We start from the raw sequence: 26,718 nt of genomic DNA, 5'->3' as shown, positions 1-26,718 counted from the left end.
ACAAATGAGATATTTGTAATAATTCTTCCACAGCGGCTATCCACACTCCATAATATTTCCCCCTAAAACGGAAATTCGCCTTGAATAAATGGAAGAAAACTACATTAAGATAGAGAAGTGATATCTACAAACTACATGTAAATCAGAAGTTCATTAGGGGAGCATGCAAAGTAGATTTTGGAAGGTAATTTTGCAACAAACTAGTTTTCACAAGAATGAAGTAAAGCTTTCAAAAGCATGATTGCTCTAAGTAATTCAAATTATCTACTCTACCTGATACTAAATCTTCCCATAGAGATTACAAAGCACTTAAATTTTTACCCACTTTGTTACAGAAATCCCCGAGGAAGGTTTCAATCCATTTACAAGCACTGCTGTGTGATAGAAAGAAAAGATGCCAGAAGTTTTCAAAACTGCCTCTAGCCCAGCTAGAGTTAAACGTTTTTTACAGTATTACCTCTATATCATAAAGCTCTTTGTTCAGAAATTTACCACTGAGTCACGCAAAAAAAACCCACTCTGCACCAAAACTTGGCCAACAAGAGTTCAGCCAAGAAACAATATTTTCTAGTGTTTTTTTCCGCTTCTTTTTTCTAGCACTGGAACCAAAAACGGTGCTAAGTGTTCTATGGTTTCCAAGCACGAATGTGCTCCTGTTACTCAGAAAATGTCTTCAATTTTAAAACGAAATGGTGCGGGCTTATAGCTTAGACTTTTGATCATATTTTAAGCGTCAGGTGAGCTCCACGGTACTGGCGGCCTCAGGCAGCACCGCCTGCCCAGCCATCGGCGCAGGGGCATGCAAGTTCCCCTAGAACATCTCCCCTTTTGTAGCAGTCCAAAGTCTAGCTTTTATTCAGGCAAAACTCCCCCTGGCACCCATAGGGGTATGCTGTAGCAAGGGTCATTAGGGAAGGCGTTGCTCACTGGGGTGGCAGTTTCCGTCCCTGCCCCATAGGAAGCGAGACCTCCATTTCGCAGCGTGGAACCACTCATTTTGTGGGGACACAAAAGCGCTCGGACATCTTATCCCTCTCACAGCCCAGCAGCAGCATTTTAGCAGCGTGGATGTGTTTTCGTCTGGCTTGCCAAGAAGCTGCACCAGACTCATCCGGTTGCAGGATCTTCCCACAAGATCCCTCCTCAGGGTAGCTGAAAGGGTTATGGATCGCGGCAGGTGAAAGACGTCCCGGCTTCAGTCACAACCATTTCTAGCCAGGGTTTTGTGCTTACATACAAGGGGTTTTGCTGAGCTCTGCTTTGTGTGCTGAACTTTGAACGGCTCCAAACACAACAACATAAAAAAACATCAAAAAAGAAGATGCAGAGGAGAAAGCCTGTGTGGGATAAAAAGGCCGAGGAATGAATCTTCGTAGAAGCTCCCTTGCAAGCGCCGCTGCATGCTGCGCTTTGAAACTCACTGGTGAAAATCCGGACCTTCCGAGGACAGGGGGAGCTTTGCCTTTGCGGTATCTAGGTTTCCAGGCAAGGTCACCACTTTGCCGTCTTCCAGGTCCTGCAGCTTGTACGTGCTTGCAAAGTTCCTGCAGGTCACAGCAGCTGTGTGAGGGACCCATGGGCCATCCTGAGCAGAGCTGGAGGAATGAGGCAGCAGAGAAGTTGCCGGAAAATACACCATTTTAGTAAAGCGTGCAAATGTCTGCGTTATTGTGCTTGGCTGCTTCCTCTCTTAGTTTCATCTTGCTGCCTGGATGAGTACATGCCTAAATCAAGACTAGCTATGCAACCGATCAATAGCAGACCAGCAATAAAGGTGACTTAAATAGGGTCTCCTGGTAGCCTCCCTTCAAAGCAGTGGGCAGTCATCTGTGAGAAAAGATTGCTCACCAGCTTCTCTGGGGCTGGTACATGAAGGAGTCTCCCAGCCCAAAGCATGGCCTCAAGAAAGACCCGGAGCTTCTGAAAATGGTTGTGTTGTACATGTAATTGAGGGTATCGCAGAGCTAGAGGGACAAATACCTTCAGATACAGCATCCATGGCCTCTTCCAGAAATAGGGTTGCATTCAGAGAGCAAGCAAAACATTTTCAGTTTTCTTCCAGCGTTGCCTCTTGCGTTTACTCCAGCACACTATATTTGGTATGGTTGTTTCTGTGGGAGAGCTACTCTCTAACAGCTGTCACCACATAGAAGCAGCAAACCTCCAGGGAGTTTAAGGCAGTTTCTATTTAGACCCACGCTTTGTTATGATACCAAGTTTAGCCTCAGCCATACTGCACACTGTTTCTTTGCTTTCGCTGCATTTCACAGCATCACTGCCTGCCCGTGCAAAATTCTGCTCCTGTTAATCCAAACCTTCAACTGTAGGTCGGACGTGTGGAGATGGAGGGAGGATGGTCACAAACACAGCACGCAGTGTGTGCTGGCGGGGATAAGAAACACCATGTCGTTGTCAGCACAGAGAGAGGGAGAGAGAGAGGCTGGTTTTGGAGCAGCGATGTTTGGGATAGAAGGCAGGAAGATCAATTTACTTTCTTTAATGTTCCGTACCTTGCTGGTAAAGGTTTAAATGCTGTTTCTGGCTGCCACATTGATGTTTATTACCATCGGTCCTCTTTCTGAGGTGAAGACTTTGTGTCAGAGAAGGTCCCTAAACTTTTTTAGCTTGGGAAGATGTTATGTTTTAAATTACAACACAAATACATGCACGCACATAGGCGCCAACTCATACTATCCGTAGGAGATCTGTGTATGGTACCGTGTAATTTTAGTTTTCCGTCACAGCAGCATTTATATTCTGGATTTGCTTAAAAAAGAAAAAAGAAAACAAAACATAACTCATTCAACTTGTAAGTACAACACCCTGATTTGTCCTGTTTGTTCGTCTTCCATTCAGCTGGAGTTTGAGAGGCATTAACTGTTGCAGACCTTTGAATCTGCCCCCTCAGAAACTCTGACAGCTCAGAACATTGCATGTTCTCCATTATTATTCCAAAATATCAGCTTGCACACTCCAAAACTATTTAAGAAATACTGATTTGATTGTACTCCCCCACATTTTGCAACTGCCACCTTTTACTGTGAATGTTAATACGCTGAGTGGGACAACGGTGGTGTTTCGCTGCTGCAAAGAATAATCTTTTTCCTTGTAAATTCCAGGAATGGCTTCTTTCTGCCACTCTAGCTATTTCATGTAACAAATAATCTTTGCAACAGGTGAATTTGGCTCATCATGCAGATTTTGTTCTTTGTAAGTGGAAAATAATAGCAGCCAGTTTTCCCTGTGTGTCAGCACTTTTATTCCAGTCAAGGCTGATACAAATATTTATTGAGGAGAAAAAGCACAAACCAGCCTGCGCAAGAAAACCTGCCACTGATGATGATGATGAGCGCAAGTTTTGGGGTGCCATTCTGGGGTAGCGCAGTCCCTTCCCTGGCAAAGCAAGCAGTCCTCATGCGAGTCGAAAGTGGCACAGCCCAGGTGGGGGCTCTCCCGAGGCACAGACCTTTGTACCGGCACATACCACCCTCCTCTTCCTCCACTGCAGGGACAGAGGGAGGTGATGGTTTGTCCAGAGCAAAGCAACACATCCCATTGGGATGTCTTTCGGCGGCGGTGGGTTCAGGCCTGAGAATTCTTTTCAGTGCTGCGCGTTACAGCAAGCCAGCCACTGGTCTAGATCAGACCATCAGGATGAATCTGCTGTAACGGGGCTGGAGGGGGTTTCAAAGCTGACCATTAAACTTCTCCTTCATAGAATCATAGAATCATAGAATTGCTGAGGTTGGAAGGGACCTTTAAGATCATCAAGTCCAACCTTTAACCTACCCTGACAAAAACCACTTCTAAACCATGTCCCTAAGTGCCTCATCTACCCTTTTTTTAAACACCTGGGGGATGGTGAATCCACCACCTCCCTGGGCAGCCTATTCCAATGTTTAATAACCCTTTCAGTGAAAAAATGTTTCCTAATATCCAATCTAAACCTCCCCTGACATAACTTGAACCCGTTTCCTCTCGTCCTATCACTTGTCACCAGGGAGAAGAGGTCAGCCCCCATCTCTCTACAACCTCCTTTCAGGTAGTTGTAGAGGGTGATAAGGTCTCCCCTCAGCCTCCTCTTCTCCAGGCTAAACAACCCCAGCTCCCTCAGTCGTTCTTCATAAGGTTTGTCCTCCAGACCCCTCACCAGCTTTGTAGCCCTTCTCTGGACACGCTCCAACACCTCAATGTCCCTCTTGTAGCGAGGGGCCCAAAACTGAACACAGTACTCGAGGTGGGGCCTCACCAGTGCCGAGTACAGGGGGATGATCACTTCCCTAGTCCGGCTCACCACACTATTCCTGATACAGGCTAGGATGCTGTTGGCCTTCTTGGCCACCTGGGCACACTGCTGGCTCATATTCAGCTGGCTGTCAACCAACACCCCCAGGTCCTTTTCTGCCGGGCTGCTTTCGAGCCACTCTGCCCCAATCCTGTAGCGCTGCATGGGGTTGTTGTGACCCAAGTGCAGGACCCGGCACTTGGCCTTGTTGAACCTCATACCATTGGTCTCAGCCCATCGGTCCAGCCTGTCCAGATCCCTCTGCAGAGCCAACCTACCCTCAAGCAGCTCAACACGCCCGCCCAGCTTAGTGTCATCTGCGAACTTACTGAGGGTGCATTCGATCCCTTCATCCAGATCATTGATAAAGATATTAAAGAGAACCGGCCCCAGCACCGAGCCCTGGGGGACACCACTTGTGACTGGACACCAACTGGATTTAACTCCATTTACCACCACTCTCTGGGCACGGCCATCCAGCCAGTTTTTTACCCAGCGAAGAGTACTCCTGTCCGGGCCATGAGCAGCCAGTTTCTCCAGGAGAATGCTGTGGGAAACAGTGTCAAAAACTTTGCAACAATCCAAGTAGATAACATCCACAGCTTTTCCCTCATCCACTAAGTGGGTCACCTTATCATAGAAGGATATTAGGTTTGATAGGCATGACCTGCCCTTCACAAACCCATGCTGACTGGGCCTGATCACCCAGTTCTCCTGCATGTGCCGTGTAATGGCACTGAGGAGGATCTGTTCCATGACCTTCCCAGGCACCGAGGTCAGACTGACTGGCCTGTAGTTCCCCGGATCCTCCTTCCGGCCCTTCTTGTGGATGGGTGTCACATTTGCTAACCTCCAGTCAGCTGGGACCTCCCCGGTTGTCCAGGACTGCTCATAAATGATACCAAGTGGCCTGGCGAGCACCTCCGCCAGCTCTTTCAATACCCTTGGGTGGATCCCATCTGGCCCCATAGATTTGTGCACCTCCAGGTGCTGAAGCAGGTCCCTCACCGTTTCCCTTTGGATTACAGGGGCTTCATTCTGCTCCCCTTCCCTGTCTTCTATCTCAGGGGGCTGGGTACTCAGGGAACAACTGGTCCTGCTGCTGAAGACTGAGGCAAAGACTTCATTAAGTACCTCAGCCTTTTCCTCATCCTTGGTCACTATGTTGCCGGCCCCATCTACTAGAGGACAGAGATAATCCTTAGTCCTCTTCTTATTGCTAATATATTTATAGAAACTTTTTTTGTTGTCCTTGACAACAGAAGCCAGGTTTAGTTCTAGCTGGGCTTTGGCCCTCCTGATTTTTTCCCTACATAGCTTCACTACCTCTTTGTAGTCCTCTTGAGTGGCCTGCCCTTCCTTCCAAAGGCCATAGATCCTCTTTTTTTCCCTAAGTTGCAACACTATTCACGCGAATAAATGAGTGTGTGTGTGCATGCAACCGTGTGGACACACTCACGCACACACATACACGGACACACACATGCACACATTCCTTAGGGCTTACAGAAGACCAGCCTGCACTTGGGTTTTGGCTGGCAGGGCTTGATAGGAGACCAATGAAAGTTCTTACGCCTGAGATGAAAACCATGCATGGTGTTACAGCTGGAAGAGCTGTTTGGAGAAGCCTGCATGCTCCCAGAATAGTACGGTTTCTCTAACATAGCTACAAGCAACACATCAAGCCCCAAATAGCTTCTTTTTTAAGCTTGGATCTAAGGGAGTGGAGGGGGAAACAAGCAGTGGAGGGCCTGCAATGACAAGCAGGCATTTATTTGAAGGAAAATAATAAATCTACTAAACTCTTAAAGATCTACAGCATGAATTCTTGGCAATCTCATCACTTTCCCCAAATCACTCCAAGGAACATGATAATGTCAGTATTCTGGTGTCTTTAGGAATAAAGAAACAGCACAATGCTTAAGGTTACAACATGGCATTTTGTAACAGCATAATAATAAGTGCAATCCTATCTGGAACTGTCTGAAATAACTGCTTTTTTTTTTCTTTATTCTGGGCTGAAGGGTTGCAGTTGCTCCTGCATAATCATATACCCCAGCTGCGTGGTAGCACAGGGAGGCCCTAACATTGTGGAAACACCACTATATTTTGCAGTAACGCCTCTGTATTGTAATTTTAAGAGATGCCCCTAACTGTTAGCATTCTGTAGCATGGCTTATTGTTTCATATATTTAGAGACATTTAATGCCCCTGGGATGGTTTTTTGGCAGGGATTATTTGGGTGGTTATATTTTTCACTGCTCCCTGAAGGCTTCACGAACCTTTCCAAGTTCCAGTGCAGTCTGGTGAGCGCAGTTCAGCATGTCCCAGCTCCTCCATGGAAAGGAAGGAAAGATCTTGCGGGTAGACTCAGCCATTTAGTTTTCTTAGGCATCAGATGCTTCCTTTATCCTCTAGACAGCTTAGTTCTCCAGCCTACAGCCCTGGGTTTCCCTGCTGTCTTGGTCATGTGCAGAAAGTACAACCTAATTACTTCTTCCATGTGGAGAAGATGCAGAGAGTCAGCAGTGACAGATAGATCCCTGCAGGGCAGAAAGACCCATCCTCTGCAAAATAATGAAGCCTGTAGCAAAAAAAAAAAAAAAAAAAAAAAAAGAGTTTGAAAAAACACAGCTTCACAACCGAAGAGCCCACAGCCCGGAGTGAGCTGAAGTTTAAAGTTCATGTAGTTTTGAATCATTGCTTCAGGCTCTCTTCAGAGTCAAAGGGATCTCAGTTTACACATTGGTTATGCGTTTAATCTTGCTTTAGCGGCTGCAATCATGTCAAAAGTTTTTACTGTTTGGGAGGTTTTTTGAGTGAAAGCTGATACCGCGTGTGGGGAGAGAGGGCTTTCTTCAATTCCACAGACCCGAAATAATCAGTACCCCGGTGTGAGCTCCACTTTGTTCAGATGCACTGTAGACCAAAACTTCTTTCCTAGTCCTGGACTACTGTTCTGGTTATTCTTCACAGAGGTGTGAGCACGGACATTTCTGAAACGAGCACTGGCATTATCAATCACAGCAGTCCCTGAGCAAGTGATCTGATTTTCAAAGTGCTGAAATGAAAGCTGCTGGTGCTTTTTCACCTCTGAACATCAGAAAGTGGGCTCGCAGCTTTCTCTGGGCGGAGGCATGTGATATTAGCCACTGTTTTGAAAATTTTCCCCTCTTATTTTGTTACAAACGTGGATGCAAAAACCCGGGCAGTGCTATTGTTTGCAATAAGAAGCAGTGAATATCCAGTTATCACTGCTGTACCATGATCACATTAGTTATAAACACAAGTAATTGGCTGTCTTTGATGTCATTGCATTCATTACTATCTATTTCTTTGGCTACTGTGGAAATCAGCATATTTGAGGATCTTCTTAATGGGAGCGGTGCCATTGGGATATGTACAAAATTGTAGATCTTGCAAAATCGTCCTCTCAGTGCAGATTTTTGGAAACTTCTTCCTCCTCCCAAAATGTAATTTTGCCAGTTATGGGCCTGTGAAATGCAAACATCATTCACTATGTGGCAGAGCACAGCTTGGAAAACCTCCCCAGTGCTATTTGTCCACCTTGCAGATGTGGCGATGTTCACTTTGGTCTACTGAGGAGCCTGAGCTCCACCACCACCAATTAAAGAACAGATACTTCAGAGTCAAGCCCCGGCTTCACACTGCACGTGCACTGGTGTAACTCACAAGAAGCAGCGCACACCGTCTGAGTGCTGCCTCTGTCATCTGGTCGGGGAAGAGAATATTCCCCACGCGACGCGTAACGCCCTCAGCAGAGCCTGGGCTGGGTGATGGCTGCCTCGCTCCCATGGAGGAGCATCTGCACCTGCAGATAGTTTCTGAGAAACCAGTGGGTGGCAGAATCAGACTCTGCGGCTGTAGTCGCCTCTTCCCAGGTGACCTGCACATCAGAAATGGTTTGGGTTTTTTTCTGAGGAAGCTGGCAAATGCATTTAAAATACACGCAGAGATTTTTTTTTTTTTTTTCAGCCTGGCAATAGCCAGTTTAAGCCATGGAGGGGAACTTCTGTGGGCTGCAGAAGAAGTGGATGCAGTTTTCAAAAACCTCTGCCCTCTCTTCATAAGGTGCCTAATAAGGGGTGAGTTTATTAGCCTTAACACCTGTGAGGCATAAGCATCTGTTTCCAGCCAGCGTGGACAAACTGAATTGCCTCCAAGACTGCTGACGCTCCCTGTCAAAAGTCATTGGCAGCAGGTCAGCGGGATCAAACTCTGGTGTGGGGTTTGTGGAAGGAGCAATCTGCCACACACGCATCCTCGCCCAGACAAGCAGGATTGCACAAACCTCATTTCTTTAGGAATTCAGACTCAAAATATATTTGATTTTTGCCCTCTTTATATTATGCATTTCATTCAGCCGTGCTTCAATCACCGTTCGCCAGCCTTCCTTGCTCTTGTGAGGCTGGAGAAGTCATAAATACGGCAGCTCCCTTTGAGCGTTAATGCTGGATGCTGTCCATGACTGCTGAGCTGCAATATGCAAGCCAGCGATACCACAAAGTGAGAGTTTATATTCCTTCCCTATTGCATATTTTTAGTGTGTAAATCCACAGAGCAGAAAGAAATTTACAGGGAGTGAGTGGTCATGGGGAAAGTAATCCACATAAAAAGCAGTGGCAGATGCCTCTGTCTGCCTGGGACTCCTCCTGTTGGGAAGTTTCACACCAGGCTGAACGAAACCTTCAAACCATCGGTGTTTTTTTCTTGTGCCTGAGTTAAGGGCAGGGGGGAGGAGGGTGTCACTGATATTGCTTATCCATTATTCATTTAGCAATGGTTCTGGGGAGCAACTTAATGCCATGTGTTTTTCACTTACATGAATTGCAATAGAGTCTTTTCTTCTGCAAACCTGCCTGCACTGGGGAAATTTTCTAAGTTGTTTTACAACTGGCATAGCTTAAACTGTGCAGGGGCTGCAGCAAAGACCTGGTTAAAGACAGCTTCAGGTGAATGATCAGTTTTTACTGATGTGATTTTGGACTGCGGCACTAACTACACCTACTAAAAACTGAATTATTAAGACTACACAAACATGGAATATTTTGGCTTTGTTGAAATACACAATATCTATCTCCCTTGCACTGAAAATACTTCTGTTCCCCAAATTGCTCATTCTCTCTTGAAAGGACTACCTTTTGTTGGGAGATTTGAGTTTTTCTTGCTTTGTTTTCCTAGCCTTCTTTGAACCAGGTATTTTAAGTCAATATATCACAAACAAGCCCAGATGAGATTTTCAGTGCAGCCTTTACTGACAGAATCAAAATTACATGAAGTATTGCATTTTGAGGCAGTGATATGTGTGCAGTCAAGAAGAGGTAGATTCTGATCTGGCTGAGTGAAACGCTCCCAGTTAAATCCCATCACTTGCGAGGCTCTGTGCAACCAACACATTTGTGCGCTAATAAAACTGAGGGGCTGGAAAGAGAAAAATTTCTTTTCTGGGCCTAATAGGAAGGATGTGAATAAAATCACAGCTGAAAACGTGGAGCAGAAAGCCTTGAGACAGAGGTGGTAGGCCCTTTGCTGAAGGAAAGCAGCTGAGGAGGAGGAGGAGGTGCTACGTAGAAGGGAACATCCATCTCTGCACTCAAGACCTCCTGGTCCTGACGTGAGAAGTATCTGGGTCATTGGATGCAGTGGATTAAAAATTATCCCACAGGTACAAAGACATATTTTCTGAAGATTAGTGAGATTTGCTGAATTTCAACTGGAGTCAGACACACGTGCTTCACTCCTTTAGACGGTCTCCAAAAATAGTAGAAGCAAGGTAGGATGTTCAAGCATCAGTCCAAGTCCTTGTGCAAGGACTCCCTCAGCGTGGGAGGCATTCCTGCCTCAAGATAAGGTACTGGCCAGGTAAAGGTAGCAGAGACCATAGCCAGGGGGCCATGGTCAGTTGGATTTGCCCAGTCCGTGTCCCGGGAGCACCAGAAGACCCTGCTTTTCCTTAGCTCCTGCCTCCCCTCCCTACCAGGCTTCTGGCACAGGGAGGCAGGGGCTGTGCTTCACAATCTGACAGGGATGAGGCCACAGGGGAGAGGAGAAGGAAGGCAGAGAAAACAAGCTGGCTCTCAGCCTTTACCACCCATGAACTTCTGCACACCATTTCTCTCCTGGGAACTGATACAGGGCTCCCTGTGAAATCAGGAGGCATGTGGTCATATGAAGAGGCACTAGGTCCATCCCAAAGGAGGGAGAGAGGCTCCTGTGAAGCAGAAATCGGCTGTATTTCCCCTTGGTGCTCTCCTGTCTTCTTAGGTGGACTGTGGCCTCATCTCAGGCCACCCCTGGAGTGGGTTTGGCTTCCAGGGTCTCCAGGCCAGTGCCACAGCTCTGGGGGATGGTAAGAGGTAACTGGAGCTGCTGACCTACCTCTGCAAAGAGACTGCTGGACTCCTTTTCCCTACGCCTTTTCTTTCCAGGGCTAGCCATCAATAATAAAGGAGATTCAGCAGTTTGTTGGCAAGGCTGTAGGCCCTGCTTTACATCAGCTGGTGGGGACTTCTCTGTGCAGTGGGAGGCACCGTCTTGTTCACGCCTCTGTGTCCTCTATCTGCCCAGGAGGATGCCTGATTCCCAGGCTGGAGCTTCTGGCTGGCCAAGTGACAGGACCCTGCCCTCGGTGCTGTGAAACCCCCTTGGCAGGAAGTGCCTGTCTCTCCCCACCAACTCCCCAAGACAAACCAGCCTTACGCCTCAGGCTTAAAGCTAGGCGCTCAAAGTTAGGCCATGCAAAGGTCTCCCTTGTGCTCCGCGTTGAGTGTGAAGGACGCCTGAGAGCACACATCACCTTTCCATCATGACAGAATTGGTTTCTGTGCAAAAATGTTTTGTGCATGCAGAGACCAGAGGGTGTTGTGTCCCTCCTCTTCTTGCCTCCAAGAAGCTAAAATTCTCACATAAAATCCAGGCTAAGGTTGGTTTGGCTGTATAATCAGTAAAAAGTGTGCTGAATAATGAGACAACAAACCCTTATGTCTTCTGAGAAATGACTGTATGTGGTCCTTGGTGCTAAACTGCCCAGACTGTCTAATGAACTCTCATCTCGGCCTCTGCCAAACATTTAACTAAACTCCAGGCTTTACACATTTGTTTTAGATTAATCTTCCTCCAGCTGACACAGTGTGCTGGAGAACTACCTTACTAGTTTTCTTGAGGTATTTCTGGTGGCTTTCCAGGCTGCTACATCACCCATGGTGCAGATCCTCTCAGAACTGGTGGCCAAAACACACCTCCCGTGCCCTCCCTCTGCTGGACTGGGGGGTGGGGGCCAGGGCCCTATTCCAGGGGCCCATTCCTGTAGCATGCAGAAATATGGGAATGTGAAACCCTTTTGAGGCTCTATTGTAAGCTGCCTTGAGAGTGTCTTCCCATCCTGGCCACAGGGAAGAAAGTGCCAGATGCAAAGATCGAGCTTTTTCCCCAGCATGGGGCAGAGCTGCCCCAGCCTCCTGCTGTGTCCTCAACGGTGGTATGACTCCAGTGACTGTCCCGTGAGAAAGGGGTTGCAGGTGACCCTGCGCTGCGACAAGCAGGCACCCGTACAGCCAAAGCAGGGAACGGCAGTAGCATAACAATGTTGCCCCCCCAAAAAAGAGCAGGTCCTCCCCAGATAAAAGGTAGGTTGCAATGAGCCATAAACAGGAATTTGAAGCGCTCGGTGTTGCTAACATAACATCAGCTACAGACCACTGAAGAGCAAAGAGCAAGATTCCTTCCCACAAATGCAAGGTTAATACTTTCTATCCCATTTATTAGCTATGCTTAACTTACATTCTTTTTCATTTGGCTGTGGAAACACCGCCGTAAGCGTGAATGCAAGCTCCACTGAAATACCTGTATTTAGCTCCATTCTTCCCCTTCCAGAAAAAGTTTTAGCGCAGACAAACTTCTGACGGACATTCACACTGTGCATTCACACTGACTATCTGTGAGTTTTGATCTGTCATAAATATAAATTAGTTCATAGCCAGATATTGCCTTAACTTAATTGTTTACATACTAACTGGGGACAGATAACATACAGCCTTGGCTTTATTTAGCAATTTAAACTCGAAGTTTTAGTGAGTGGTGAGTAGACAAAATGTTACATTGTGAGGGTTTTTTCTTCCCCTTGCCCTATAATATTTTACTTTGATTAAAGCCGTACCAAGGTAAAATTGCACATCTTACGTGAAAAGCAATTTACCTCTGCTCTTATTGAAGTTAACCGTACTTATTTGTCCTAGCATAATGTATTTTTCTAGCTGCATTCTAACTGCAGTGCTTTATCATATGAACCAAGTTAGATTTAATCAAATTCAGTTTGTGTTGTGAATTTTAAGACATTCGTTCAATTAGTTGGAATAAAAGCAGAACATTTGGAAGAAAGATTAAAGTTGAAAAATGCTGGTGCTGAGCTGGGCATTCAGTGCTCCTTCTGCACCTTTCTTGCCCTGAAACATTTCTCATGCTTGAAAAGGCTCCCTGATCTTTTTTTTCCCCGCTGTTCCTCAGATTGCTGGTGATGTTTGTGGGATGGGGAAGATAAGAGTCACTTTATGAGGTTGCAACACCCAGGTGCCCGTAAGACCTGACCAGTTTTCCTCCTGCTGTGCCTGTCATGAGCTTTTTCTGGTCACTGATGGACAATAACGGGACCACATTCCAGCTGTGGCTTTTTTTAATGAATTGGAGTCCACTGGGAACCCACAGTGCTGCTCCCCATTTGCACTCCAGTCTTACCAGTGGCCCTCGACTTCCTTCCTATTACTCTCCTTGTTGCCACCTGGTGGGAAAATTGTCATCACTCGTGTTTGACTTTCAGACCTGGCTGCGCAGCTCAGGGAGGTAAGCACAGGAGCTGAGGGGACACCAAGGTTGGTCGGTCCCTAACATCCCTTTCCAGCAAGGAAACTACTTTCTCTTCTCACCCTTTCTATTGCTTCCCCCTAAAATGGTTTATTTGCCCATGTACCAAGTATTTTTGGGGTATCAGGATGTTTTTACTGTGTTGTCCTGTGTACTGAATGCAATACCCACTAATTATTATTAGCATATTACCTTTATTAAGAAAATTTTTATGCTTGTTGTTGCTATGTCTTATGGCTGTAATTTTCCTCATCTGGGAATTCTTGATTAAATTGGCTTAGGTTCACCAGCCTGAGTGATTTGAAAAGGCCATTGTAAAATAATAAAGAGAAATAAAAATGTCTTGGTGCAGTCAGACTCCACTCGCTCAACTGAAAAACGTGGTGTTTTTACATTTTGAGACAGTTTCTCAGACAGCCAGACAAGGTGACATTAAACAAATCATGCTAATTACAACACAATTTATGTAGAGAGATTTCACTGGCCTGCTAATACTTGGCAGGAGCTGCCAATTACAAATGTTTCAAAAAAGACCATTTCCAGCATTAACTTTTCTGGTTCTCAGGGAAATCTAAAGACGCAGCCTGTTGAGCTCCCTTGTTTGTGCCAAGGGAAGCAGAGCCCAGTCCAAGCGCAGAAGCAGGGACCAGAGACCTGAGTTCAGGTCACGGGTTTCAGACAGACTTGCCCAGGTAGCCCCAGGCAGATCACTCCTGAATGTACCCCATGCCAAACGAATCAGCCAGACTTTGTGTGATTCCTGGAGGCTTTGCAGCTCTCTGGCCTCAGTTAGCCAACACCAGGTGTCCTGCCGTGCGTGTCATCCTCAGAGGTGCAGGCAAGACATTGCCATTCTGGTCTGGGAACATTTTGCACGGTTGATGGTACGTCAAACAACAGAGGGGAAGATCACACCCTCTGTGCATTAGATGCCTCATTAACAGAACAAGGATTAAAAACTTACCTATAACACTTGCCAAGAGCATAATGAAATTTGTTTCCTAGGAGCCTGTAAAGCAGTTTAACTCTTAAAACTCAGAGACATGTAGGGCTTTGCCTCCTATTCACTTAGCTCAAGGCTGTGGTCATGTAAGATGCTAGTTCCCCCCGTCCATAGCAGTAACCTTCACCTTTGCAGAACGACAAAAGGCAATGGGGCACCCAATTCTCACCCCCGTTGATGCTTACACCATAGTTTAAACGCTGTGGTTTACAAGAAACCACCTTGTCCTGGGAGATGTTCAGATGCATCATGCTGGTTTTGCTGCAGGGACAACAGCAGCCTGGTAACAGCAAATAGCTTTGGGTCTGGGGCTAGGGGAAGAAAGCAGAAGGAGGAGGAGGCTGGCAATAACTTCTCATGCCAGGGATTTACTGAATGAGCTCCTGCCAATGCTGTCTGGCCAGGGCTCCACTGACCACATACGGGAATGTGAAGCTCCAGGTTAGACCTCTGACTCAATGAAGAGTGAGGTGGCATGGGGAAGGGTCCTCAAAAACCTTCTGCTCAGAGCTAAATGAGCTAAACCTTTCCACTGGCTTCTCTGAGACACCCAGAAAGAGAAGCCAATTGCGTAATCAGCTCACTCTCTGGAACAATAGAAACGCCCTGGCAAGCTTTTCCTCATGTGCTCAGAGCAGAATAGTGTGAATAAATGTGATTTGGAGATTCTCAAATAGGCTGGTGGGTGGGATGCCTCACTCTGGAGGTGGGTTCAGATCTTTCTGCAAAGCAAGCTGAACTCAACTCTCTGAACTGGTAGCTGAACGCAGGGTTCCCAGCACTCAGCTGAGTTGCCCTTATTCTCCCATGGTCATTTGCATAGCCTGTGCTTGGCTTTGGCATCCCTTGGAAATGCCTATAAGCATGGACGTACCTCTGCAGAGCTTGAGAATCTTCTTCCTGGGCTTCTTACATTTTGCTCTGAGGTCGATTTGCAAGCAACTCCGCAACTAACGCTTCAGGGGCTTCATGCTGCTGGTGGGAACTGATGATCTCTGTTGAGTCCTGGATACTCATGGAAATTGCCCAGGAGGTAACCTGTATTTTTGAGAGGGTCACAAGTGCTTTAAATAGTAGATTTAACATCAGCTGGAGATAGGAAGACCTTAATGGGCCTTTGTCGAGGTGGCAGTTTTTGCATGAATGAAGCAAGTGCAAACTCCTGCACTACATAAGGGCACCACTAAGTCCTGCAGTGCTTGCACATCCACTGAGTACCCCTTTGGAGCTGCTGCTTTTGGCTCAGAGTGATTTGAGAAAATTGCATAGAAGAGGTCTGGGGGGCAGGGTACTACAAGGGGTAAAGCTTCCATGGGGAATGAAGCCTCCTGGACTCACCACCCCTAGGAATTCTTGGGAACTGAAGATGATCAGCACTTCGTCTCAGCAACCTCTGGGAGTTACACCTGAGTACTAGCAGAGGCTCTCCTGTGGCGGTGACACACAGAGCTAATTTTCCTTTACAGCTGCACCTGATGGCATGCATGACTGTTGCTTGCCTGTGTACAGACACGTTTTCACGCTTGACTCACAGTTACTCCAGTGCCACAAGCCAACACTGCCCGTGGTTACATGGAAATTCAGTAGCGTTGGGAACACATGTAGCACATGAGAGAAATGGGCCAGAAGAGTTATTTCAAGCAGATATTGGTGATAGATGCTGGTAGCAACAGTAAGCTATCAAAAGGAAATAGATATATATCTCTCTTCAGAATAAAAAACAGCATCTGCACCTGAACAGGGTTTGGTGATTGCTAAATGGCTCCATAAGCAAGAGAAGAGCTTTTTGGACAGAAGGTTTTGCATAAAGCAGTTGTTGTTTACACCTGAAACTGGTGTACAAATAAAGCCATCACTCTTTACTGCCAATCCTCCTCCACGCTGAGCCAAAGCAGCCTGTGGAGCTGCACAACAGCCCTCCTTGCAATTGTTCCTCACAGGTGTAGCTTTTATACGTGTTTGCCAATGGTTGTCCAGGTCAACTCCCATGCTGAGCCCCATTTAATCCAACAAAGTAATGTGCTAAGAAAAGCAGGGAGGGCATTATTCAGAAAGGGGAACTTTGGCCTTGGATGGAAAAAGGAGAACATGGAGTTAATTTTCTGCTTTGAATTGCGCTGAAAAGGAGTTTAGCTTTTGCTACCGAGTGTCAGGGGAGCCCAGGGACACAGGCTACCACGAACAGAAGTTTCCTTCTACACCCACCTCTCCTGCCTACCCTTCCACAGGCAGCAATCACAGCCCCATAGACTGACCTTCAACTGGATGAAAAATTAAGCCTAAATTGTAAAACACTAAAAAACATAAAGTCTGAAATCCAGTCTTTTTCTACTTCCCCATTTCTGCTATTTCTGTTCCTTTTATACAACTGCCACCATCATCTGTTGCTCTTGTATCTTCCTCTTTGCTAAGGTAGGTCACATAAGGTGCCATCACCTTGAGAGGGTCAATTTTGAGGGTCTTGACCCTCTGGCAGCTCTTGCTGCAGCTGCACACCCCCTGCGATGGCAACCCCCAGCTGCTAGGGGTGTGCTGGGGACCCCTGTGACCTCAGCACCAAAACTGTCCTCTGCCAGGTCTGTGTTTGACTTGAAGGAGGCAGCAAGCACCAGGTTATTGTGCTATCTTCTACACCCATGAAAGCCACCGGGAGCCTGGGGTGAGAAAGGGCCACTCCAATGGAGGGTGCTCACAGTGGCTGGGAGGAGCACAGGGAGGTGGTGAGGAGGGCAGAAAGTCTGGGAGAGGCAAAGAAGAGGGGAGATGGGGGCTGGAGTAACCCCAGGAGGAAGGATATGGAGAAGCAGAAAGGATTTGCCAGCCTTAGCAAGAGACAGAGGTAGTGATGGCGGCAGGAAGCCCTGAGGATCATTACACTCTGCTGCATGATCGTAACACAGTGTTGTCACAGCTACGCTTTAAAAAATCACAAGCAAGATCTCAGAAAAGCTTGAAATTAACTTAAAAATCTAGAGACTGCTTAAAACAATAAGTTAGACCATTTTTCTTTTCACTTCTCATTGTGAGAGGATGACGCTGGTCACGTTTTCAGGCTTTTTTTCTAGCGATTAACATTTGAGAAAACAATTCTCACCAAGCTCTGTGACTCAAAGAACTGAGGCACCAGGGAAAACATCAGACATCACAAACTTTTCCACTAAATGACAAGCACTAGCAAGTGGGGGATTAGGTTTTCTCTGGAGCTGCCCCTTTAAGTTCTTGGTAGCCTGTTTTTTTTTCAGAGGTAGCTTTGATATAGCAGCAGAGAACTGAGACGGGACCAACAGCCAACGTGCTCCCTCCTGGGTACTTTCCTTTTGTAGTTGCGTGTGACGGCGTCACTTAATCTTGGCTAGAAATGGGAACGGACAGTTTCTCTTTGAGCAGGGAGCGTGGATCTTTCCCACGCAGGCATTCGCAGCCATCCATACATTTGAAGAGGCAGTGGGAAACAGGGTCCAGTCCCAGCTACTGTGGTTTCAAGAGACAGTTTCTGAGCAGAGATTAAGCCGGGGCTCGCAGCTCCCTGTCTGGGCACACGTGCAGCAAATAAACAAGCCACAGACCCCCACCCCAGCTGCAAAGCACCACAAGGTACGGTGTTGTCCCCCAGGTAAGCTTCGTTTAGCACTCAGAAACTCCTGACAAATAGCCAAAGTCTCCAAACTGCATCTGGACAAAAATATGTAGATGGAAAAAGAGCGTATTTCTAGAGAAATCCAGGCTGTATCCAAAACAAAAAAAATCCAGTTTCCCATTTAGACACCAAGTGATAGCCAGCCCCAGCCTTCAGATTTGCAAATCAAACCCCAGGCCTCCACATCCCTTCAGACATTGTGAAAGCTAATTTGGGGCATTTGCAGGAAATCCGGATAAAATCAAGCTCATCTTAATCTTTCATACAATGAGACATTTGATGTATTTGAAAGTTTATCTCGTCTTTTAAAATCACCTGTGGCTTCCTTTTAAAGTCTGAAATCATCACACCCATAATAAATCTCTCTAGGGAAGTTCAGCTTTTTGAAATTAAATTAAAATAGGACGTGGCTGTATATATAGATACACAGAATAAAACAGGCAGGGGTGGTTTACAGTGATGTATACTGTCTGCAAGGAAATATATCAATGGTCCACCATACAAAAAATACCTTTCTGCCACTCTGGAATGCATTAAATGACATATTTAATGCATTTTTTTCTCCCCCATTAAGAAAAAACGATCTGTCTGGATATCTCACTTACCTGAGCCAAACCCCAGGGTGTGTGGCATCATCTGTGTCACTCCAAATAGCTCTGGTAGTCTCTGCCACAGAGAGCAAGAGAAAAAGACTTCTTTCTAAGGACTGTTCCTCCTAGCTGAAGTGATCAAAGGCAACAAATAAGAAATGGCTTATTTCCTTGCTTACGTGTTTTCTTTCTCCTGGAATATATCTTACAAGCACAATTAATATGAACTGGAAGAAACTCATGAAGATATGCCTACATAAAGTAGTCCTACACTAGATTATACTACAGGGCTTTCCTGTGAAGGTAAAGCACTTACTTTTCCATTTTACATCTGCTTTTTTTAAGACTGTTATATTTTCTGAGATTTGCTAGATAGCTGTAGCAAAGCCACAGATAGCATTAACAAACCTCAAATTGACTCCCAGATAAGTCTTCATCCTTCCTTGGAAATAAAACAGGTTTTGTTAACTGTGTTCAACTAATGTTTAAACTATTGGTTAATCAAGAGGTTTAAATAGTTGAAACCCCTCTATGAGTGAAGCAACTCCTGATGACACCAAGTACCACTGTCTAGAAGCGTGTTGGCTCCATTCACCTTTTTCACCCCAGGAAGACAAAAGAAACCCCCCAAGAGATACTGCCATGCGGTACTGAAAAATTTCCCATCAGACACAGTTAACAGAGACTCAGTGGGAGCCCTTTTTGTTGCAGTCCTCTGTTCAGGAGCACTCTTGGGCTTGTGCTGAGGCTCTTTGGGGGCCTCTCATCGCACCCTCATCATTGAGGGCTCCTTTCCCCTCTGCCCCAGCTCCACCAGGTGACACTGTTTGTCCTTTGTCTTCTACCCAGGCTGGTATCCAGCATCTTCTGAGAACTTTCTGCTGACTGAATTTCATCTGTACATCGACAAGGGATTTATTACTGCTTCTGCATGGCTTGGCTTATTGGCTGTGCCCGCTCTCGTTTCCCACTCTGTGGCTGCTTCTGCTTGACCACGGAGGGCAAGAGAAGCGAGTCAGCAACCCCTTTCTCTTTTCAGCTGTTTCCCAGCAAAAGAAACATTATCACATCAGGCTGCCAGACAACATGCCGCAGAGATTCTCCCACATATTGCTTCTTTCCTTCCTTTTTTTATTTCAAGAGATAAAGAGGTGGGTGACAGATTTCCGGGAGGGGGGGGAAGGATTTATGCTGAGCAGTGCTATTGTGACCTCTCTGTCTTTTACACTTGAATGGGAAGGGGCCCTGAACTGAGGCTGTAAAGCCAACAGCTTATCCACAAAGCCCCTGGCTAATTAGTCATTAAAAAAAAAAAAAAAAGAAAAAAAAGAATTGCAATCTGTCAAGAAAGGAAAGAGGGGTTTAAAAGGATATACCTTTATAGCTATAAATTGCTACAGTTCAATCCCAAAGAAAAAGAATTACAGGATAACGTGCAAAGGGTCGATTCAATAAAAGGAGGGAAAGAGACACCTGAGTTTCCTTGAACTCACCGGGGAGGCAGCTGTGTTCGGTGCGCTTGCTGCACATACATGTAGCTGGATAATTGCTAGGTTAGGAACTGAAATAGCAGCATGTGGGCATGATCCAAAGAAGCAAGCAGACACAGAGGGAAAAAAAAATCACCAGCCCAGCCTTGGGCAAATTTCCGCTGCATGCAGAGTAGATCAACTATTTATTTCTGAAATTTGCACTTTGTAAAGCATAAATAAGCAGGGATGATCAGCGTGTTCCCCCAGCAATGTGCATACCCTCCGATGGGTACTGCGTTTGGCTGTATCTAATGACTGCAGCCCCAGAAACCAGACTAGAGCCCAGCAGGAGTTGCATGTTCTCACATTGCATTTTTTTTAGAAAGCAGCTCAATTAATCTGAAGGTTAACTTAATTAAGTAAAGCTCACCTCCTTATCGGGCTCTTCTAGGCTTTTAGATCGTACCAGGTACTGTGGAGCCATTCATTAGGCCTCACAATGTGCCTCTCAGCTAGGTAAATATGTGCTGATCATATTTCACAGAGGCTTCGGACAAAGGCAGAACAGTTAAGCCCAAAGTTTTGAAGGTCTGGCCTTCAGGAGTTGTGTACGGACACAAAGAAAAATGTGAAGCAGGGGAAAGAATCCCACAGCACCCAGGGGACCATGAGAGCCAGACAAAGGAGGAGGAGGAGGAGACTGGAAATGAGCAGTCGTCCGAAACACAGACGGGTTTTTGCTAAGCCCCGAACTATGTGTTGCACATTCAGGGCGGGCCACCAAGGCTCTTGGGCTTGGGGTTGACTGGGGAAAAACCACAGCCATCCCTGTCCCCTGAAGCTGGGAGGCCCCAGGGAGCCAAGGGCACTGGGACGGTGTGATAATAAGGATCATTTTAGGGTCCTGCTTTCCCTGTAGGAACAAGGAGAGCTCACATTCATCAGTGGGTGTCAGCCGCAGCAGGGCAGTCACAGTGCACACCCCACTGGAGACCCGACGTGCAAACACAGCCCCTCTGCTCCGCCGCATGTGCTGGCGCGTTGATGATGGTGAAACCTGGAGTCTGGTACAGGTGCGTGTGTGAGAGTGCTGGAGACTGGACGGAACTGTGTCCTGTTCTTACACGATGGAGAAGGGGGCTTGTCCTGCTGCGTTGCAGTCACAGGTACTGCAACAAAAGAAACGTAAAGCAACTGGACAAGGTCACCAAGACAGACAAAAACAAAGCTGAAAGAGGTTTTTAAGACATCTTGCCTTGAATCCATGTCCCAGTTACGCTCTTCCTGCCTGCATCGCACTCCCAAGTTATAATTCCTTACCCCCAGTTTCTTTTCCTATAAAAGAACAAAATGAATGTAATGTTTATTGTTACAAGAAGCGCAATGCCATAATCGGGTTAAGACGACAATTGACTGAATGCTGACATATATTACTGAAAGAAACTTAATTATGTAAAGCTTCATTCGCTCACTGGGGACACTTGTTTGTTTACAATGTCACTTCTGTTACAAGTGTTTTTAAGGACAGATGTTTCTGAGAATGAGAGGAGCCTGATGGTCTTGTGAATCTGGCATGCAAATTCAGCAGGCAGGTTCAACCTCTGTTTCCTCACCTATCAGAGCTAATAAAAATCACATTTATTTGCCTCATTTGAAGAAAGAGAGGAAGGAAAGCAGACAGAAAGAGAAAGAAAGGAGGGAAGGAGGGATACAAGAGGAAGGAGGAAGGGAGGAAGCATGTGGACCGAGAGTGTCTGCAGGGGGTTAGCAGCAGAGGTGAGAAGAGCTGTACATACACCATTAGCACACTGTTTTCTCTGCATTAGCTCGCTGCCAGTTCTGTACCTGCCTTGAAAATAAGTTCCTTGGTGCTACTTAATTACTCCACAGTCTCTGAAGTTTCAGGATAAATACATCTCCTGATAACCCTATTTTCGTCTTGTCCTATTCTTGGCATTTTCAAAAATGCACCACCTCCCACTCCTGCCTCTACCAGTCACATTCATCCCTTTCTGTCTTGCCAGAGCCTCCTCAGCATTCTTTATACCTATTTTCATGAATCAAAACAGTTGCTTTAAAGGCTGATTTTTCCCATAAATTGCTGTTCTGGAGGTAACAGCCTCAGCAGTTGATTAGGGATCTTCTCTAGGTTCCCCTTCCCTGACTAGAACAGAGTCTATGTATTTAGGACACATTTTGCTCACCTTGACATTCATATCCTCCTCATTTTAAACAAGCAAGCGTATTTTTCTTGAAAAAAAATGAAATCTGTGGTAGGCCTAACCTCCTAAAACAACTTCTACAGGAACAGCCACACGCACTCTGACACAGGAGGCCAGCAGGTGATACCCTGTGGAAGCAAGAATGTCTCTTCACTGCCTAACCTGGAGACGTCCAGATTTGCAACCTTAAGGACGCTCCCACATCTTAGCCATTTTTGAGGGACTTTAGATTATCGAAATTTCAATACTTTTTGCTTTCCTGTGCTCAAATTAAATCACACGTGCTGTGAGAAGCCTAGCACAGCTAACAAACACGGCTCTGTATGGCGTGCTGTTTTTCCAAACCTTGGGCATTTGGCATGTGAGGCCACAGTCCGCCAACTACACAGCATATTGAGCTATGATTAAAAAGTGTCCCCTCTAAAAAACGAAGGTCCCCTTTTACTGGCAAACCACCAGCTGCAAGAGATTATGTTAAGACTGTAAATAATGAAAGCGTGATAGAAGTATATGCTTTTTTTTTCCCTCCTTGATCCCTTTATTATACTTTCTGGTATAAGAACAATAACCTGCTGTTGTCCACCAGGTTCCTCATTTATAGAAGGCTTAGAGTCCCCTTGATGTTTGAGAGGTTGAATCTGCAGTAAAAAGCCACACACTTTTATGCAGACCTCTCCTGCCTCACTGGGAAGGCCAGGAGGAGCGCTCAAGGTGGTGTGCCAGCAAACTGGAGCTGAGAAGTACATACCGAAGCAGTCCTGTAAGCAAAATAAAACAGAGGAGTAGAGCTGGAGATACACCGTTGGAAGAAGCATAAGTGGAAATTCCTGCCAAGCAGTGCCTGGGGATTTGGCTGTGGGATTGCCAAATCCACAAATGGTTTGAGACTACATCCCAGTTCACGGCTTGGAAAATGTACCCCATGTTAGGAGCTCCTAAGAGTCCACAGTTCAGCCTAAAAGACAGTCTGATTAACCTATACGTACGCCAGGACTGGGAGCAACACAGAGGTGGGAGCAACAGAATAGAGCTGGGGAAAAAGAAAGCAATCAAGAGAAAATACTCTCTGGAGCTCTGTGGTGGTGGAGATACTGGGTGCTATTAGCAGTCAATGGGTTTGATGCTGGGACTGCTCAACACCTTTAGAAAAGGCAGCAGATAATGAGAAACAGCACTAAGTACAAATCAAGATGGGAAAAATTTACTGCTGGCTCTACTGAGAGACTGTGGAAAGAAAATTTGGAGAGAACTGGTGAAAATACTAAAAGAGGCCAAACAAGCAAATTCCACTAGAAGCAGCAGAGTGTTTTTAAATCGTGTCCTTTAATAATCTACTATTTGCATTACCATAACATGCCATTGCATTATTCGGGCATGCAAACAATTGTTGAGTTCCCAACTTCTGCTACTGGAAAAAAATGATGACCAGGGGGAAAGAATTTCTGTAGTAAATACCTCAGCATGAATAATAAGATGAGGTTATTTAAGTGACAGCTCCTTGAAAAATTAGCCTAACTTCCTAATAACTGTACTACATAGCTTAAAGAAATCTAATTTTATCTCTGCTTCCCACACAGTAAATCTCCCTATCACATTCTTTCCTTGCTTCATTGCTATTTCTTTGCTTAATAATCAGCTACTTAAAAGATTGGGGATAATGTTAATAATAGGCAAATTAGATACACAGAAAAGAAATGTTTTCTGTGCTTTCAGAGGTACCCAGCATGACTGTCATTAAACCAAAACTGTGGCTTGAGGAGGGAGCCCGGAAACCTGGGCAGGCTGCAGTGGAACAGGGCAAAGACTCTGGCTAACTTCGTGTCGAGCAGACAACATTGGTCAGTGTTGCAATGGTAAAATATTTAACAACGGGAGCTCCGCTCCCCTTCAGCGTTTTTCTCCCATAAACTAATTAAGCTATAATATTATGAGCGCTTCCTTTCAGCCTAGGCTTTCCTTTTAGCATTACCATGGGCAGGCTGAGCAAAGCTGGGTTATTGCTGTGATGAAAAAAACTGGCACTACATTTTGCCTCAGTCTCCTTTATTATTTTTTTTCAAGCTCTACACAAAGGCACTCACATGCCCAGTGGCTCAATCTCACTTCCAATTAAGTCAATGATAAAACTCACATTGACTTAAATGGGAGCAGGTTTGCATCCCAAAGGCTAACAGTCAAGGCTTTTAACAGTCAGACTACTAATAGGGAAAGTAGAAAGAGTTAGAAAATGTCGCCGCCTTCTCTTTTCTTAGGAGCAATAATTCAAAGTGAATAGAGTAGACATGTTCAGTTTGAAATTATTTTCAGGGCAAAAAAATACGTAGTGAGTCTATTTATAATGTGGTGATTCAGCTCTTCTTAGAATATGTGTGGATGTATCTGCTGCAGAGAAGGAGGCAGCACATAGCAAGAATTACCAACTCTCCCTTTAAATACTTTGCAAGCCCTTTCTTAGCCCTTACTATATTCAGCCCTTACTATATTACCTAGCCTGTGCGGCAGTGTACACATGACTGGGTGTTAAAATGTTTTGGCCAATTAACTTGGCTATATTGGAGTCCACTGCCGAAAAAAGAGCAAAACACCCAGCATGCTCCAGTGCTTCCTCAGCACCAGCCTCCTGCTATGGACAGAGCCCCTACAAGGCTGAGGAAGAAAGAGGATTTTGGTTTTCTTTTTACAAAATTGACAAAATCAAGCAAAAGGGAGAGATCAGATTAACAACGGCCACATTAGTACTAATTTCTCTCACATGATCCCATACACTGTCTGGGAGTGGGGGGGTAATCCACAAGCGAAAAAGGCTTTGGAGACAGCCAGGCAGAGACGCCCATGAACCCTTCAAAGGTAGCTGCTTCCGTTCAACCCAGTATCCCCAGCGTCTGCGTGACTCCCACTCCTCACAGAGTGCAGAGGCACCCACACAGAAGGACAACGCTTCGGGAGCAGCGTTTTGGCTGGTGGCAGCCTGCTGGTGGCGGTAACTAATTTCTCCTCCTTTCCCCCTTCTCCTCCCGCTCGCACCAGCAGAGGAACAGGGATGCAGGCTGCGCAGTGACTAAGCTACAGTCCCGGCACACAGGGGCTTCTGCTGGCAGGGAGGGAGTAGGGAGGACATTGCTACCACTGACTGGGCCTTGAAATCTGCTACCTTGTGGGGTGGCACGCTGCAGTGAGCCAGTGCCTGGCTGATACTCGGCTCAATTCCGGCAGGCGTGCAGCTGGAGGCCTGCCACGGGAACCCTGCGGCTCCCTGCCTGGCGCCGCCCCACTATATACAATGGAATCATTCTGGGGAGTTTGACGCCACGGAAAGTTTGCAACCTTCTGCCAGCTGGATTTGATGTTTCTTCGGAGTGCCCGTGACAGCCATAGTTGTAACTGTGTGCCATGTATGGGAACAGGGAAGCCTGCCCTCCCCTGCCCTGCCCTGCTGTGCCCTGCCACAGTGTTGAAAGTATTTTCCATCTATTATGGGTATTGTTTGTTCATCACCTGGCGGATGCATTTCACCTATAGTTATGTCTTTCCACCAACACAGGATGCATTCCACCTACATTCTATCAGTGCCTTTTCTACTCCTTGCTTTTCCCCATTAGCAGAGTGGAAGGAAATGTGTTTGCCTTTTCTGGTGTTTATGATCAAGTTCAAATGGAGACCATTGAACTGTAGCGCTGCCTGACTAACCTGGTGTGATACGCCCATGCAGGAGGGAGAGGTAAAGGGGACAGCTTTTGTGAATGACATTCAAGTTCAGCTTGCAGGTTTGCAACTCAGAAAAATTGAAATGGCTTGTGCAGCAAAGACTGGAAGCGAAGTTTCATGACCCGTTACTCTAACGGGAAGCCAGGTGGCTCAGCAGAAGTTGATGGAGTTGCTCTGGATGAACACGAGGGTAAGAGGCATCTATAGCATCAGCTCCCAAATGTTTGCACCTCTTCCCTCCGCAGTCCATGATCCAGAGAGTACATCTGCACACACACACACATGCACTGTTTTTCTCTCTTTTTCTGCACCATTCTCTTTTCCAAACCTTTTTCGATTGTCATGGCTTCAGAATGCAACACAGTTCCAGCCTCCTTCTCTAATTAAAGCAGAGATCGTGGTTTTGCATTTCTGTGTCAAACGTTGAGGGCCAATGGCATTCCAACCAACCATAAAGTTCATACTGAAATAGAAGCTTGGTACAAGTACAAACTGCAAAACCTCTTGGAGGAGGAGGCAGTAAAGTCCTGGAGGCTGTGGGTCTGGGTCCCCTCCTCTTCCTCTCTCCCTCCCTCAGTCCTTGACTCTTCCTCCCTCCCTCCCAGCCTCCTTAGAGCAGTATGCCCAGTGCTGAGGGCCTTTGCCCATTCCCATGCTGTGGATGCCCTGACTCCAGCATGCGTCCCTCCTGCTCCAGCTGCACCGCATGACCTACAGACCCCCTCTGGCCCCATGTGTCTGGGAGCTGTTCTCTGGCACAGTGAAGGCAAGGAAACGATGTACCATGGGCATTGTGTAGGAAATCCCACCATCTCCCTGCTGCTGCTGGCTCTGCCTCATCTTTGGAGAGCAGAAACAGGGGAGAAAAGCATCAGCAGTGCAGTGGGACCAGGCAGGAGCCTGCCATTGAGGTGAGGGCACCCAGTG

At 46.3% G+C, this 26,718-nt stretch overlaps 1 long non-coding RNA gene across 1 annotated transcript in view; it reads right to left on the bottom strand.

The window, feature by feature from the left end:
• The window catches only part of LOC141739314 (uncharacterized), a 99,043-nt gene that overhangs the window by 21,575 nt on the left and 50,750 nt on the right, over positions 1–26,718 (bottom strand). The window contains exons 4-6 of the long non-coding RNA XR_012585666.1: positions 21,120–21,199; positions 18,408–21,033; positions 15,040–15,203 (exon numbers count right to left, since the gene is read on the bottom strand). This is a non-coding gene — a long non-coding RNA (uncharacterized LOC141739314). The remainder of the gene's footprint in view (positions 1–15,039; positions 15,204–18,407; positions 21,034–21,119; positions 21,200–26,718) is intronic.

This window comes from Larus michahellis, chromosome 2, assembly GCF_964199755.1.
Source record: "Larus michahellis chromosome 2, bLarMic1.1, whole genome shotgun sequence".
Lineage (NCBI taxonomy): Eukaryota > Metazoa > Chordata > Aves > Charadriiformes > Laridae > Larus > Larus michahellis.
The sequence above is the reverse complement of the archived record's forward strand: the minus strand, read 5'-3'. Positions and strand labels throughout refer to the sequence as shown.